This window comes from Littorina saxatilis, unplaced genomic scaffold (genome assembly GCF_037325665.1).
Source record: "Littorina saxatilis isolate snail1 unplaced genomic scaffold, US_GU_Lsax_2.0 scaffold_360, whole genome shotgun sequence".
Taxonomy (NCBI): Eukaryota; Metazoa; Mollusca; class Gastropoda; order Littorinimorpha; family Littorinidae; genus Littorina; species Littorina saxatilis.
In genome coordinates, this window is record NW_027127504.1 from 60,059 (window position 1) to 76,497 (window position 16,439).

Here is a 16,439-nt window from a genome sequence, read left to right on the forward strand (position 1 = left end):
GCACAAACAACCAGTCCAATAACAGAGTAAAATAATAATTAATTTCTTTCTCACAATCCATCCCTCCCTCTCTCTGGCACACACATACACGTTGAATGCGAGTGCTCCTCCTGACCATCTATGATTCCACTATCTCACATCCACGATCAAACAATTTTACAATCTAAAACACACCTTCTTCAGATCGATACCGGCGCCAAGTTCTCAGACACTCAGTATCAAGTCCTCTTGTGCAGCAGTACAAAGAATCCCAAACCTCCAGACAACACCTCACAGTTAGACAGAAAAACAAGAAAAACTAAGGGACAAGTTAGACGTCCCTTCCCTGCCTGACACAACACGAACCCACCATGTGTTCACACACACACACACACACACACACACACAACGACAGAAGAGCAGGGGGTTGTGGTCAGCGCCGGACAACAGAGTTGGGGCTTTCCGTCTTGTCCACCAGCGACCACGCTATACACTACACTAAACTCACCCCGTGAAAATAATGCGGCCATGTCCTCCATGTTTGTGACTGACGCGCAGTCACGCACTGACAGACATAGACTAGGGCAGGCAGGCAGACACGCGCACACAACTTCCTTTTAGCAGCAGCCTTGGCTTTTGTCAATTCACAACTGTAAACAGGTTTAACTGTTAAACGTTTTTATTTTGTGTGAAACCTTCGTTTTAATAAACCAACCATCCTCCGAAAACGGCGTATAGCTGGCTGCCTAAATGGCGGGGTAAAAAACGGTCATACACGTAAAATTCAACTCGTGCAAAAAAAAACCCCACGAGTCTACGTGGGAGTTTCAGCCCACGAACGCAGAAGAAGAAGAATAAACCAACCAAATTTTAAACATCTTTTGTACGACCTTGTTTTCTGAGTCCTCTGCGCCACGTCTGCAAGTGTAACTCTATTTCAATATTCTGTTTGTTTGTTCCACCAACGTTACGTCTTCAAACTTGAACACATAAACGTGGGAGTTTCAGCCCATGAACGAAGAAGAAGAAGAACACATAAACATGCTCTTGGTCATTTGCTCCCTGGCCACAACCTCCCCCCCCCCCCCCCCCACCACTTAACTGGAAGACCCAAACCAATTTGCGCTTCATGTTTGAATACCAGGATAAAAGACAATCCTCTCGTTAGTTTCAATTACCGGGGGCCCGGTAGCTCAGTTGGTAGAGCACTGGACTTGTGATCGAAAGGTCGCAGGTTCGAATTCGGGCCGGGACGGACACGGGTCAACTTTATGTGCAGACCCAGAGACGGAAGCCATGTCCCACCCCCGTGTCATCACAATGGCACGTAAAAGACCTTGGTCATTCTGCCATAAGTGCAGGTGGCTGAATACACCTAAACACGCAGACACCTGGGTAGCGCGACTCCGTTGCTGCTAGCTTTCCACTGGGAGGAAGCGACCCGAATTTCCCAGCGATGGGACAATAAAGTAATGAAAAAAAAATTACTTTCAGGCCCACTGAAGTGTGACAAACAACGACGAGAGATTGCTGGAGGTTCTGACAGTATGTCTGATGTCCGTGAAAAATGTTGTCACAACAGTTTGTGACCTAAACGAGCTGGTTCGTAAGATGTTCATCTTCACACCTGGACGGGTTTCTGTGGATCTCCTCCTTTGGCAGCGGTCAACACCTGACACGGATTGTTTATCGTGATGTCCTTGCGTGCGTCAGCGAAATACGAAAATGCGTCAAGCGTTGTTGTAAGACTCGCCATCGTCACGACGGGCGTGGAACTGGGTGCCATGGGTTTATCTTAGCTGATTAATTTTTGTACAATCGTGACTGCATTGAAATAAATGGATGGAAGGAACGAAATTTGTGTTCCAGGATTAAAGAAGGTTTGGTTCCAAGATACAAGAAGTAGTTAAAAGTCAAAACTTGACTAAATGTAAAATGAGAAAATGAAGGCGAGATGTGAATTAAAACAAGTCGCGTAAGGCGAAAATACAATATTTAGTCAAGTAGCTGTCGAACTCACAGAATGAAACTGAACGCAACGCAACGCAGCAAGACCGTATACTCGTAGCATCGTCACTCCACCGCCCGTGGCAAAGGCAGTGCCCGTCGAATTGACAAGAAGAGCGGGGTATTCGTTGCGCTGAGAAGGATAGCACGCTTTTCTGTACCTCTCTTCGTTTTAACTTTCTGAGCGTGTTTTTAATCCAAACATATCATATCTATATGTTTTTGGAATCAGGAACCGACAAGGAATAAGATGAAAGTGTTTTTAAAACGATTTCGAAAAAAACATTTTGATAATAATTTTTATATATTTAATTTTCAGAGCTTGTTTTTAATCCGAATATAACATATTTATATGTTTTTGGAATCAGCAAATGATGGAGAATAAGATAAACGTAAATTTGGATCGTTTTATAAATTTTTAATTTTTTTTACAATTTTCCGATTTTTAATGACCAAAGTCATTAATTAATTTTTAAGCCACCAAGCTGAAATGCAATACCGAACCCCGGGCTTCGTCGAAGATTACTTGACCAAAATTTCAACCAATTTGGCTGAAAAATGAGGGCGTGACAGTGCCGCCTCAACTTTCACGAAAAGCCGGATATGACGTCATTAAAGACATTTATCAAAAAAATGAAAAAAACGTTCGGGGATTTCATACCCAGGAACTCTCATGTCAAATTTCATAAAGATCGGTCCAGTAGTTTAGTCTGAATCGCTCTACACACACACACACACACACACACACGCACACACATACACCATACCCTCGTTTCGATTCCCCCTCGATGTTAAAATATTTAGTCAAAACTTGACTAAATATAACAAAAATCGTCATCAGTGGATTTGACCTTTCCCAAAAATAACCGTAATGCCATCCTGCGCGAAAAAAACCCATTATAGTTTCAGATCTACCTACAGTCCTCAGAGCCCCCCGCCCCCCCCCCCCCCCTATATCTCTCTCTCTCTCTCTCTCTCTCTCTCTCTCTCTCTCTCTCTCTCTCTCTCTCTCTCTCTCTCTCTCCGCACACCGCAACCCAACGACAAACCGACAGCAGGGGGCTCATGGCATCCCTTTTTACATTTAGTCAAGTTTTGGTGTATGTGTGTGTGTGTGTGTCTGTGTCTGTGCGTGTGTGTGTGTGTAGAGCGATTCAGACCAATTTGGTCTGAATCGCTCTACACACACACACACACACACACACAGTTTGGCAAACTACTGGACCGATCTTTATGAAATTTGACATGAGAGTTCCTGGGAATGATATCCCCGGACGTTTTTTTCTTTTTTTCGATAAATACTTTTGATGACGTCATATCCGGCTTTTTTTTGTAAAAGTTGAGGCGGCACTGTCACATCCTCATTTTTCAATCAAATTGATTGAAATTTTTGTAAAGCAATCTTCGACGAAGGCCGGACTTCGGTATTGCATTTCAGCGTGGTGGCTTGAAAATTAATTAATGACTTTGGTCATTAAAAATCTGAAAATTGTAATAATTTTTTTCTCATATAAAACGATCCAAATTTACGTTAATCTTATTCTACATCATTTCCTGATTCCAAAAACATATAAATATGTTATATTTGGATTAAAAACAAGCTCTGAAAATTAAAAATATAAAAATTATAATCAAAATTAAATTTCCGAAATCGATTTAAAAACAATTTCATCTTATTCCTTGTCGGTTCCTGATTCCAAAAACATATAGATATGATATGTTTGGATTAAAAACACGCTCACACGCTCACAAAGTTAAAACGAAGAGAGGTACAGAAAAGCGTGCTATGCAGCACAGCGAAACCACTCTACAACCGCGCTGAACAGGCTCGTCAGTTTCACTCCGTTATGCACAAGCGGCGGACTACGGTCATTGTGAAAAAATGCAGTGCGTTCAGTTTCATTCTGTGAGTTCCACAGCTTGACTAAATGTAGTAAGTTCGCCTTACGCGACTTGTTCTGACATCCTGCCAGTTTAGCGTTCCCCGCAAATCGCGTGTCTGTGCAAGATAATAGGACCTGATTAGCACAGTGATACTAATTAAGCTATTACGGCCTTTGACAGTTCCCGCGACACAAAATTGGCTGCACAAAGCAAGAACTGTAGTGGCAGTTGTTAGTTCGAGTGAGAACAAGAGTATACTGTAAAGTGAACAAGCATTGCCACTTCTGGCAGCCTCAAACCCTCAACCACGTTTTGTATAAGAAAGATTACAGTGAAGTATGTAGCATAAAATGGCCAAGCACGCACAAAAAAGACACCCTAAAAGCATTTTACGGCGACCCGGAACTATCCTTCCCTGGGTAATGGACATTAATCTTGACAGAAACGAAAAAAAATGCTCCGACATCAAGCACAACAAGATTGTAAACTTCTGGAAAAGTCTTCAAAGACGCTACACGTCTTGCGAAAGGGGACGTGGGCGAGAAGCGGAGCGCTGCCAGACGAGCCGTTGGAAAATGGTACAAGGGAGGGAGCCAGAGACGGAAGCTTACAATAATCGATTTCAGTTTTCACCAATAGGGACAAAAAAATTAGCAAAAGAGAATTCTCTGGAACGTTCAGGGTACTGAGAGCAAAAAAAAAGGGGGGGACGATAAATCTGAGTGTTCCAGACACAACGATTGCAGATATCGATCAGTCACAACGACAACTAAAAATCAATCATTAAATCAACTTCGACACACACACACGAAACAACCTTTACATGGCCGGGGGTGGGGGCGTATATATATATATTGTTCATCACCAAGTCTGATTATAGAAACTGAGGCGAATACTCCAAAATAGACATTTGAGAACAAAACACAAACTATGACAGAGCCCACTCCGTAAAGCCCCCCCCCCCCCCCCCCTGAAAAAATTGTGCATGCATAGATGAGAAAAAAAGACTGGTCAGTGGACATGGTATTGTCAACACAGGAAATTCCACCCCCTTCGGCAATTTCACACAGTGGCCCCTAAAGAGAAGGAAACTCCCTCCCCTTCCATGTCAGCGAGTTCTGTGAAAGACAGTGTCACGCAGCCTGCTAGGGGGGTACCCTTCAATCTCTTTCACACATTCCTGCTGTCAATGCCACCCTATATCTTCCGCTTGTCCCCCTGTCTTCAAGACCGTTCTTCATCCCTGCCTACACCCTCCCAAACCCTGCTCCCCTCCCGTTTACCCCAGATCGCTTTCGATTCTCATCAATTTCCTTTACCGCATCTGCAGCTCATGATCAAACGGTTGCGTGATCAGACTCGACGCGAAGGCCAATACTCCGAGGGTTCCAATCGGCGGGAAGAGGAGAAAAATAAAAGTGCAGTGAAGATCGCCGACCATTCTGAGTTCAATCATACGAGAGAAAGGGAAATATTGATGAAGATGTATAGCTAGTGTGGAAAGAGAGAGAGAGAGAGAGAGAGAGAGAGAGAGAGAGAGAGAGAGAGAGAGAGAGAGAGAGAGAGAGAGAGAGAGAGAGAGAGAGAGAGAGAGAAATGGGAGGAGCAAAGTTTTTTAATACCCCATTGACATGATTGATATACATTTGACAAGAATGCATGGACTGTTACTTCGGGCCCAATCTTTATAGACGAAAATAAACAAACCATGCATATACCGGGTATATACAGATCTACTGTAACGCATCCATTTCTTCTTCTTCTTCTGCGTTCGATGTTGAACGCATCCATTTGAAACATATAAATTATGTATCAAAAAGAAAAACTCCACAGAACATGAAACGATGCTTCTCCAGCATACGAGAAAATCATACTCTGCATAGACTGATAAAGGTTCATTCCTGCCTTGGGTTCAATCATACGAAAACAGTCTGAGCTTGATCAAACACTTTACGGAGATACATGGCCGCTTCCAGCTCAATTACACGAAAAAGATAACACGAAAACTCTCCATGAAGATTTATAATTTTGCAGCTTCGTGTGCAATCAGGCATGAAGAGGCAGGAAAAACACGGCACAGATCTCCGCTTTTGAATGAGGGTTTCGAAGCTTACGCTAATAACAAGTTTTACGTGAGTTATTTGCTGTGTGGACATTTTTTGTGTGCTTCGCTGCCACTCTGCAGATGAGCATTCAGATCAAAATCTCGCGAGAGGGGAGGGAATAGATAGATCGATAATACGTTGGCACCCATCCTTATGACACTTTTTTGGGGTGGTGGTGGAGGGGGGGGGGGGGGGTGCTCTTCCTGTTCTACTTTAGCCAAATCAATAATGAGCAACGCGGAAAGCAATTGGGGGCCACTTTGCTGGTTCAGCAGATACCAGGAATTAAAGTGCATAACACAGCTAAATCGATATTTAATGTTGAAAGACAAGTTTGAAAGCAATTTTGTTTGTCCTGTTTTGTTTTTGAAAGATCAATAGCGACCCGTACAAAGATATTGGAGGCCGCTTTGCTGGTTCAGCAAACAAAGTGCAAATAAAGTGCATATTAACCCAGCTAAATCGATGTTGCTGTTCAAAGACAATTTTTAATGCTGAAGCTGTATTTTTTCGTATTTTGTTTGTTATAGTTTGACTTCAGACAGATCAATAATGAGCGACAGAAAGCGTTTTGTGGCAACTTCATTGGCCCAGCAGATGTCATGAAATAAAGCGCCTAACGCATATATATATATATACGACTTGTGTCTGTCTGTCTGTGTGTGTGTGTGTCTGTGTCTTCGCGATGCACGGCCAAAGTTCTCGATGGATCTGCTTCAAATTTGGTGGGCTTATTCACAGAGACCCCGGACACAACCTGATCGATGAGATATTTCAACACGTGCTCTCAGCGCGCAGCGCTGAACCGATTTTGGTTCCACCTCAGCTACCCGGGCCCCCATACCGACACACCAAAGCCGCTACACCACATCACAACGCCAAAGTTCTCGGTGGATCTTTTTCAAATTTGGACACCGTATTCAGCTACACCCCGGACACAATATCATCGATGAGATATTTCAACACGTGCTCTCAGCGCGCAGCGCTGAACCGATTTTAGTTTTTGTGTTCATTTCACCATTACAAGTAACTCTTCCTTATCTTCTCCAGGTTTTCAGCGTTTACCTCCCTTCCTTCGTATGGTGCACTATAGTATCTTCGGATATTCCCGGCGTTCTGTTACTATTTTTAGAAGGTCACCGCAGTGTCCAGAACGTAAATTGGACCCGTAAATTATCCTCACTGTAAAAGTGCAAAGGTCGAATCAATTTATAGCCACGCGAAAAATACACTGTCATCTATCTCTCTATATATACGGCTTCTCTGTGTTTGTGTGTGTGTGTGTGTGTGTGTGTGTCTCTCTCTCTATGTGGGCAACACCTGTGGATTGTTCAGTTCTGTTTGTGATGTGGTCTGGCGGCTTTTGTGTATTTGTATGTACTGGCCTTCCTTTGAGAAGCCATAACAGATCAAAAGGGCTTAGAGATAAGCTCTAAATTGCTCAATCCTGTTTGAGTGGAGTTCGCCTCCAAAGGTGATTAACACGGTTACATTCGTCGACAAGGATGGGACTCGATATGGTCAGGAATGGCATTATGGCCACTGAATCATTTTCGTGCTGTTCCCATTCCACGAATCTGGGAGGGACCTAAGCTTGGCGGGTCCATTGTTCGGACCCGGCAACGCCGGCATACGGCTCTAAGTATTTCATCCCGGCGAAGCCGGCTACCCGGCGAAGCGGGTATTCCTCTAGTGTATATATATATAATGAACATCGATGTTTTCAAAGCCAAAGTTGCATTTTCATTCAAGTTTTTCTAAGTTAGCTTTTTTGACAGGTCAATGCCGAGCAACAGAATGGTGCTCGGAGGCCACTTTGCTGTTGCAGCAGATGGTGAGAAATATAACGCAAAACGCACCGATTTGAAAGGTGACAAGTTTGAAAGCAAATCAACAGAAATCGATTAGAGGCCGCAAGGCGCATACAAGAGATAGTGATACGTCTGATCATTTGAGAGAGAGAGAGAGAGAGAGAGAGAGAGAGAGAGAGAGAGAGAGAGAGAGAGAGAGAGAGAGAGAGAGAGAGAGAGAGAGAGAGAGAGAGAGGAGGAGGGGCGAGGGCGCGGGCAGATTTGGCTGGAACCAGGGGGGTCGATCGAATCGCTGATTCTGGAATAAATCTGGCGCGTAAAAGAGATACATATGATCATGAGAGAGAGAGTAGGGAGGAGTAGGGAGGGGAGGGGGGGGGGAAGGGTGAGGGCGCGGGCAGATTTGGCTGGGACCAGGAGGGTCGATCGAATCGCTGATTCTGGAATAAATCTGCCGGGTTGACATTTTGCTGTTTCATATTGCTTTTGCAATTGAAAACAAAGCTATGCTGGACCATCGATGGGGCTGCCAGACTATTCTACCGGTACCGGGTGGCAGCGAAGAGCCGATTTCATTGCACACTTTACACACACACACACACACACACAAGAACTAAGACACTTGAGTTACAATAGTTTTAAAACGGAAAGTGACACTTGAGTTACAATAGTTTTAAAACGGAAAGGGACACTAGAGTTAGTTTCAAAACGGAAAGTGCCACTATATCAGTTAATTTCAAAACGGAAAATGAAAGCAGCACCCGGGTTGGATAAGTGTAGGGTGGAAAGATTCGGTATTGAGATACTGGCGCCCAAGTGTCCCCAATCCCTGTTTTGCCAACACATCAAAACGGGACTGGAATATTAGCTGGTGCAACTTCCCAGGACTAAGACCCGGACTTCAGTAGACTAAGCGTGAGAACCAAATTCAAAGTGTTACGTGAGCAGCACTAAAACTACGACAAAAGAAGTTCTATTTAGTCCAACCTAACCCCACCTGCCACCTATCTAAGTAGACTTTCTTTAATGCGGTGAATGTGCGTGCTTTCAACAGAAGTCCGCCTGCATGAACCGCAGCCGGTAATTTCCGCGCATATGTAAATTCCGCGCTTGTAAAATACATGTATGCTCCGCGCAATATCGGGTTGTAACTTCCGCGCACGAATTACTGGTTCGGCTCATACAACTTGCGCGCGTACTCACAGTCCCTACGGTTAGCACTTTTCACTGACTGCTCATTGACTGTTCACGAAGGCAGAAACTGCTGGAACTGGGGAGACTGCAGCAACGATACAACACGGGGGAAATCGACAGGAAGGAATACGTCAAGTCCATGGCCTGGAAAAATTTGCCGGCCATGCTGTGACTTCCCCCCTCTTGTACCTTTGCTGCAGTCTCTGTGACTGTGATACCAGACACCCGAAATTTCTGTAATTTCTGTTATATAATAAGTGAACAAAATATTCTTATACGCATGGTTTAAGTCTTCATTCGTTTTTATCGACTTGTCTGTGTAATAAAGACGTGTTCAATATATAGATATACAAGTGTCAGTTTTCATGGATATACAAGTGTCAGTTGTTAATGTCTCAATGTCTCACATTTGACCGAGCAAAGACACGCGCGCTAGTTTCACATCACATTTTGCTAAAACACGCGCGCATCTTACATATACACCACGCGCGGGAGTTTCACATGCGCGGAAGCTTCAAAATTGGGAAAGTGCGCGGAGTGTTCATGCACCCGCATGAACACAATCCTACCCTGAAAGCCTTCCCTCTGTTCCTCCCGTGAGAAGGACTGGAGGTAGCTGGTGCGTGATCAACACTACAACAGGGTCATAATCGGGTGGCAGATGATCCCCTCATTACCTGCTAGGGCGTGCGTGGGAATAACGGGGTACATCTACCCGAAAACGGCGATTTGCAGATCTTGAGTGGCGCCCGTAAAGTAGGCCTCGAGCTGTTATTGTAAACGTAGGTAACCGACTTAGTTAAACTAAGTATGCCCTCTAGTGACCAGAACATGGAGTATTAGATGATTATTACTGAAAACAATCTGAGGTCGTTGCCCCCACATTTTCCCCGTCTTTTGTAATCTCAGTTACAAGCAGGCGCGCACAATCTGTGTGAACACTGGGGTGCTCCTTCTGCCACATATGCTATGAAAACATACACAAACACACACACACACACAAAGACTCACACATACACAGTCTGCCATTCCTACAACTAAAACCGTGAATGTATGATACAAATGCAACAACCACTGACAGTGACATACATGTATAATATCTATACGGTACCCCCATCGCCCTTCAAGAGTAGACCTTACGTTTTGAGATAGTCAATCAATAACTCACTTCACTAGTAAATTCATTTCCATTTCAAGACTCCCTCCTTTTGTTGAGGTTTTAAGAGTGAGTGTGATGGGGGTGGGGGGAGGAGGAGGTGTCACCGTACTGCAGCAAGAGACACACAGGCTACATGACCACAAATTATCCAGATTAGACAAATCCCCCACCCCACCCCCTCCTCTGTCTGTTTTGTACCACACAGATGTGAGTAAGACTAGAAAGAGAAAAGAGGTCAGGGAAGAGATAGGGAGGGAGCAACACACAGGTTGGCAAAATACAGTGGAACCCTCCTTTAACTTTTTAGACCATAGTTTTTTTTCTTTTTTGGGTAATACTAATAACGTCTGCAAATGTGCCTCAATTTTAAGACCTGAATTTCTGAGATCTGTAAAGGCCTTTAAGGGGGTTCCACTGTATGGAGAAAAACTGGCTAGCTGGGTGCCTTAATCTTTGGCTACAGACAAAAAGTGTCCATCTGCCACCACAGAAATATCAATCAATCAATCAATATGAGGCTTATATCACGCGTATTCCGTGGGTACAGTTCTAAGCGCAGGGATTTTTTTAAATTTTTTAAATTTTATTTTTATTTTATGCAATTTATATCGCGCACATATTCAAGGCGCAGGGATTTATTTATGCCGTGTGAGATGGAATTTTTTTTACACAATACATCACGCATTCACATCGGCCAGCAGATCGCAGCCATTTCGGCGCATATCCTACTTTTCACGGCCTATTATTCCAATTCCAAATACATCAATAATGAATTCTACTGTCAACAGACACAGACGAAATTGGATTAGCAATATCATATATGGCCTACTTTCATTCAACACAGTCACAGACAGAACTTTATACCCTTGTATCCCACCAGGCAAGCAGTATGAATAATAAATACCATTAGGGGAGACACTTGCTGGTTAAAAATGACACCAGCCTAATCTTTATGAATAATTAACAACACAGATTATTAATATTGTTATTGGCATAATGGCAATAAAAATGATAATTTTTCAATGCACTACACCATGGCAGTTTATGACTGTCAGACACAATTTGTGCAAACTGTAATGCATGCATTTTCCGCCTTTTCCCACTAAAATAGAACATAATAACCATATTACTTTAAATAGTGTTAATTCCTGCTACTGCTAGTCTGCAGTGAGAAAATTACTTAAAATTAACTCTGTATAGTCTTCTGACTCAAAATAACATTTTAGAGTACTGCACTGGATCTATATTTAAATTTTAATATTCATTGTAATCTTTTTTATGTTACAGATGAACACGTGATAACCTCACACAGATACATAGGCTTACATATCATCAGGCAATCCTACAACATGCTGCATCTAAGCTACTATACTGCATAACATAAACATTAAAACAATGCAAAAGGCTAGTGTGTATACCTGTTGTCATGTTTTTTTTAAAGTAAATACTATTCTGCACTCAGCACCGGTTCCCTTGGACCCACGTCTTTTATCACATCGTTTGTAAATTTCTATTGTGATTGCAAAGCTTCATCAGTGATATCAGCAAATGTGTACAAGTTACAACACATCATTATATTCTTTGCCCCACATAACTGACAAACTGCTAGTGACAGACTGACACCACGAGCATGCTCATAACCTTCAACCCAAACTAATTAACTAAATTATTAAAACAGAGGCTGGCAATAGCAGCCATGAGATCAGCCATATCATGGTGTAGACTAACTAAGCCGCCGTGACAGCAACTTGTACACCTCTCTCTTTCACACACACACATCATGAGTGGTGCTCAGCTATGAAACATACCATTAGTTTACCATCATAATAGGATGAACTAATTCATTATTTACATCCACTGATCCAGTGTTTGAGAGAAACAAACTGCAAGTTGCAAGACATGAATTGATACTAACACAGTAACAAACCTCCAAGGCAAGTATACCCCACACTACTGGATACGGAAGAAGCTCAGGTAAACCGTAGTCATGATAGTGATCCATACTGATAGTCTATGGACCATTTCGAAGCTGGGTTGGGAGAGGGGAGGAAGAGATAGCAGACTCTCTGTTTGTGGGAGGTGTGTTTATAACCTGCCCTGTTATATAGTGTTATATAGTGCTATATGTCTTATGTAAAAACAATGTCCTGTTTGTATTATTGTTATGTACCACGCCTGAATTTCTCTATGAGATAATAAAGTATTCTTATTCTTATTCTTATTCAGCGCACCGCGTGACACCGCTAGACGCGTGAAGATTTTCTAAAATGGTCGCTAGGCTAGATACTTCTTCTTCTTCGGCGTTCCTAGATCAGGCCTGCTAGATACTGATCACAGCAGTCCAAGGCAAGAAGGTCCACGACTGAAAGGTCAGACAAGAAGTAAAGACTGCACCTGCCACGCCAACTACTGAACTAGTCAAGACTGCATCTTGCTCCAGACTCGGTCATTTTAATCAACGTCTCCCCATGGCCATGACATACTACTACTAGTACTGAAAATGTCACAGCCTCTTATAGAGTCTCCCTCCCCCGCACCGCTTACAGTTACACATTCTCAGTGGCAAACCATGCTTACTTACCTTGCATCCACTGATGAATAGCAGACTGCAAACCAAACGATCGTCCGTCCGATGTCAATTGTAAGTTCCTCCTAAGTGTGTGTGTTCTACTTCTACCATTGGCGACACGCCGGTTCACTGACACGAAACGGACCGCACAGTAATTAGTTCAGATGTCGCACTGACACACACAACAACCAACAACACATTCCGTCACAAGCACGAACGTGTGTGTCTGTGTGTACACAAGTCACACTTCTCAGCGTTCGTCGGTTGGTTTACATACTTGTCAACGCCATGACGGTGTGTCTGCATTTCCGCCTTGAACAGTCTTTCTCCAAGGAATGCAAGTAGAACGCATACACACACGCAGTCAAAGTAGTCAGTAGAGCGGCGACTTCGTTTTGACACAGCCGAGAAGAGACTTGACCGCGAGAACTTAGAACTCAAGGCCCTCGATTCCCCCTCTTGCTCTTCCTCTTCTAACTATCCTTGGCACAAAGGGTCAAAAATCCAAAAAATAAGCCCTTAAAAAAATAAGGCCTTATTTTTGAAAATATGCCCATATTTTTGAAAATATGCCCATATTTTTGAAAATAAGCCCTTATTTCTAAAATAAGGCCTTATTTTCCATGATTAAGGCCTTAAATCTTTAAGCCCTTAACAAAATATGGGCATAAAAAATAAGCCCTTATTTAAAAATAAGGCCTTACGAGAAATAAGGCCTTATTTCTGTAAGGCCTTAATAAAAATAAGGGCATAAAAAAATAAGGGCATAAAAATAAGGGCATGAACAAAAAATAAGGGCATAAAAAAATAAGGGCATAAAAAAATAAGGGCTTAAAAAAATAAGGCCTTATTTTTTTGACCAATCATGAAGCTGAATAGAAGTCGGCTGCGCCGCACATGCGCAGAGATTTTATAACATACATGACGAATGGGTTCAGTGATCGTGATGAACTTTTGAGAAGAATTTGTGCTGAATTTGGAAATTGCGAGAGAATTGGGGTTTCCGATGAGGTGTATGCGCGCTCAAGATAAGCATTGTTTACATGAAATGACTGTTTCATTTATATCAGTGTAACATCTTGATCGCTTTCGAATGTCCGGATGCGCAGTAGCGATGCGCAGAAAAATAAGGGCATATTTTTTTTAAGGGCTTATTTTTTATGCCCTTATTTTTTTAAGGTCATAACAGAAATAAGGCCTTATTTCAGTACGACCTTAACAGAAATAAGGCCTTATTTCATTATGCCCTTATTTCCTTATGGCTGTAACTATTTAAAGCCATATGTACTCGATGACTATACACGCTAATTGCTTTACCAACAGCTGGAGACATGCTAAATTAAGTTCCCTGCAAAATATTGTGGTCTAGGACCCCTTAAATGTTGAGATATTTGAATTTTCATTTTGATCTGGATCGTCCTATTTATAGATTTGGCAACACATGTAACGTTGATGCAAGGGAGAGAACTCCGCGGCTTTGTTGACATCCTCACTTTTTCAGAGGCTAGAACAAGCTGTAATGCATGTATTATGGTCCGCGCATGGTGACATATCGTCATTATATGGTCTTATGGTGCGTTTGACATCGATTGTGGGCAAACTACACTTTGTAAACACGGGAGTGCGTTAGTATGCCTTTAAGGGCTTATTTTAGAAAATAAGGCCTTATTTTAGAAATAAGGGCTTATTTTCAAAAATATGGGCATATTTTCAAAAATAAGGCCTTATTTTTTTAAGGGCTTATTTTTTGGATTTTTGACCCTTTGTGCCAAGGATAACAAACACTCTACGCTGCGCGGCGAAGTCGCCGTCTTGCCACTACAGCGATCGTTGGTCTAAAAATAGCTATGAGCGTTTGTGTTGGGCGAGAGTTCAACTGAGGAGGCAGATTCAAAAACAGCGAAGAAGAAGGAGACGAGCATGACGACGATGATAAGATTTGATGACACTGAATGGAAACTTGGTGGGATAAGTATATTAGCTCCGGGTGTGATGATGATTTATGTTTACGCCGCCCTCACGATAAATGCACTCAACGATTCACTCAGCGCCCAACCACAACTGGAACAAGGAACTTAGTCGATAAATATCGACAGGGGGCCGACAAATGGTTTAAATGGGAAATGTGTGTATATGGGTGTGGGTTTGAAACAAACAAACAAACCAACCCATGTGAACCCCGGGCCGCAGGCCTTCGATGTAGTGATTGAAAAAAAAGGATGTTCTCAAATGGTTCAATTCTCATTTGGTCTGATTCTCAAATGGTACCGGTATACTCCCCCCCCCCCCCTGGCCGCAGGCCTAGGAGTAAAATTTTTATAGACACTGACCTTCTTCCCAGGGGTCATTGACCCAGTTTTAGCTATGAGAGGTGGTTCGCCCAGAGGCTGTAGAGTATACTGGGGCGGTCTCTTTGATGTCTTGAGAGGAAACTTGGCCAGGGTAGTACATGCACCAGAACTGGTGGACACCAAGGACAAACATGAAATCGAAGCAGTTTGCTTTCAGAGAGAACGGTCGTCAGCAACTCAAACTTCTCTGTTTTCTTTTTTTTTTTTAATCTGACTTTCTTTGTGGCCCCCTGACTCCGCCCCCTCCCTCTGTAAGGACCCCCCTCCACAAGGACCGATTTTTGTCAACATTTTAAAGGTCGCTAGAGAGGGGTTCCACTGTATGACCTAACCGCTACTGGCAGACGGCCTCAATCTTCACGCGCAAAGACGAGATTAATAGGTGCTCGGTTTTGGTATTTTGAATTACATTACATTAAACCTTTGTTGGGTTTCATGGTCATGGCAACAGCCATAATAATATTACATGATGTATAATATCATATTTCAGCATATGTGAATTACATGTCATCATACTAAACTGTCATACATTTTTATTCCTACATTATTCTGATTGATCACAACCAAACCTACTATCATTGGACACATCCAAATGCAAGCGCCTGTTCTTGACAATTTCTCTCTGATCTAAATATAAAATCAGTGCAATTTCCTGGGTCGGGCTTTGCCACAGACACTCACGGTTTGGCCTGTAGGTAAAATGTACAATGTATTTTCTGATTTGTGCACAAAAGCTTTTTTTCTTTTTTCTTTTTTTTAACATAACAATGTTTAATGTCACTGTATGTTTAAAAGACCATGGTCATATTTGTAAAAAAAATGTTAAATTAGAAAATAAATAACATTTTGGTTCATGATTTTTCCTACACCTGTGCTAAAAATAAGAAATAAAAATGTCGGGTATATAAGTCACTCAAATACAGCTAGGTATGAATGGCTCGGTTTGAGTTTGTTGCAGTTGACCCTGCACAATGCGACATATCATGTTTTTGTTGAACAATTTTGACGTCACCCCTCCCATAGGGTGACGTATTTCACAACTTCCTGTGTTACACAAACTCTGTGATGACCAATTTTGACGTCACCCCTCCCATAGGGTGACGGATTTCACAACTTTCTACAGATGAACAATTTTGACGTCACCCCTCCCATAGGGTGACGGATGTCACAACTTCCTGTGTACACAAACTGATGACGTATTTCACAACAAAATGGCGCTGCCCATGGTCAACCTCGAAACTATCCGTATAGAATGGGGGCGTCCTCGCCCCCATAATGAAACAGCTTTGTTGGGCGCAAAGTAAGAATCCGGGGCAGAGTTTGAATAATCGGGATTTCCCGAAACCTCATTAAATTTTGATTTCCAACAAAGCGCCGCAT

At 42.6% G+C, this 16,439-nt stretch overlaps 1 protein-coding gene across 1 annotated transcript in view; it reads right to left on the reverse strand.

Moving 5' to 3' along the window:
• Positions 1–13,129, reverse strand: part of LOC138955943 (ADP-ribosylation factor-like protein 4C) — a 31,587-nt gene extending 18,458 nt beyond the window's left edge. The window contains exon 1 of the mRNA XM_070327435.1: positions 12,721–13,129. The gene's annotated coding sequence lies outside the window, so the exon portion shown is untranslated. The remainder of the gene's footprint in view (positions 1–12,720) is intronic.
• Positions 13,130–16,439: the final 3,310 nt, after the last annotated feature.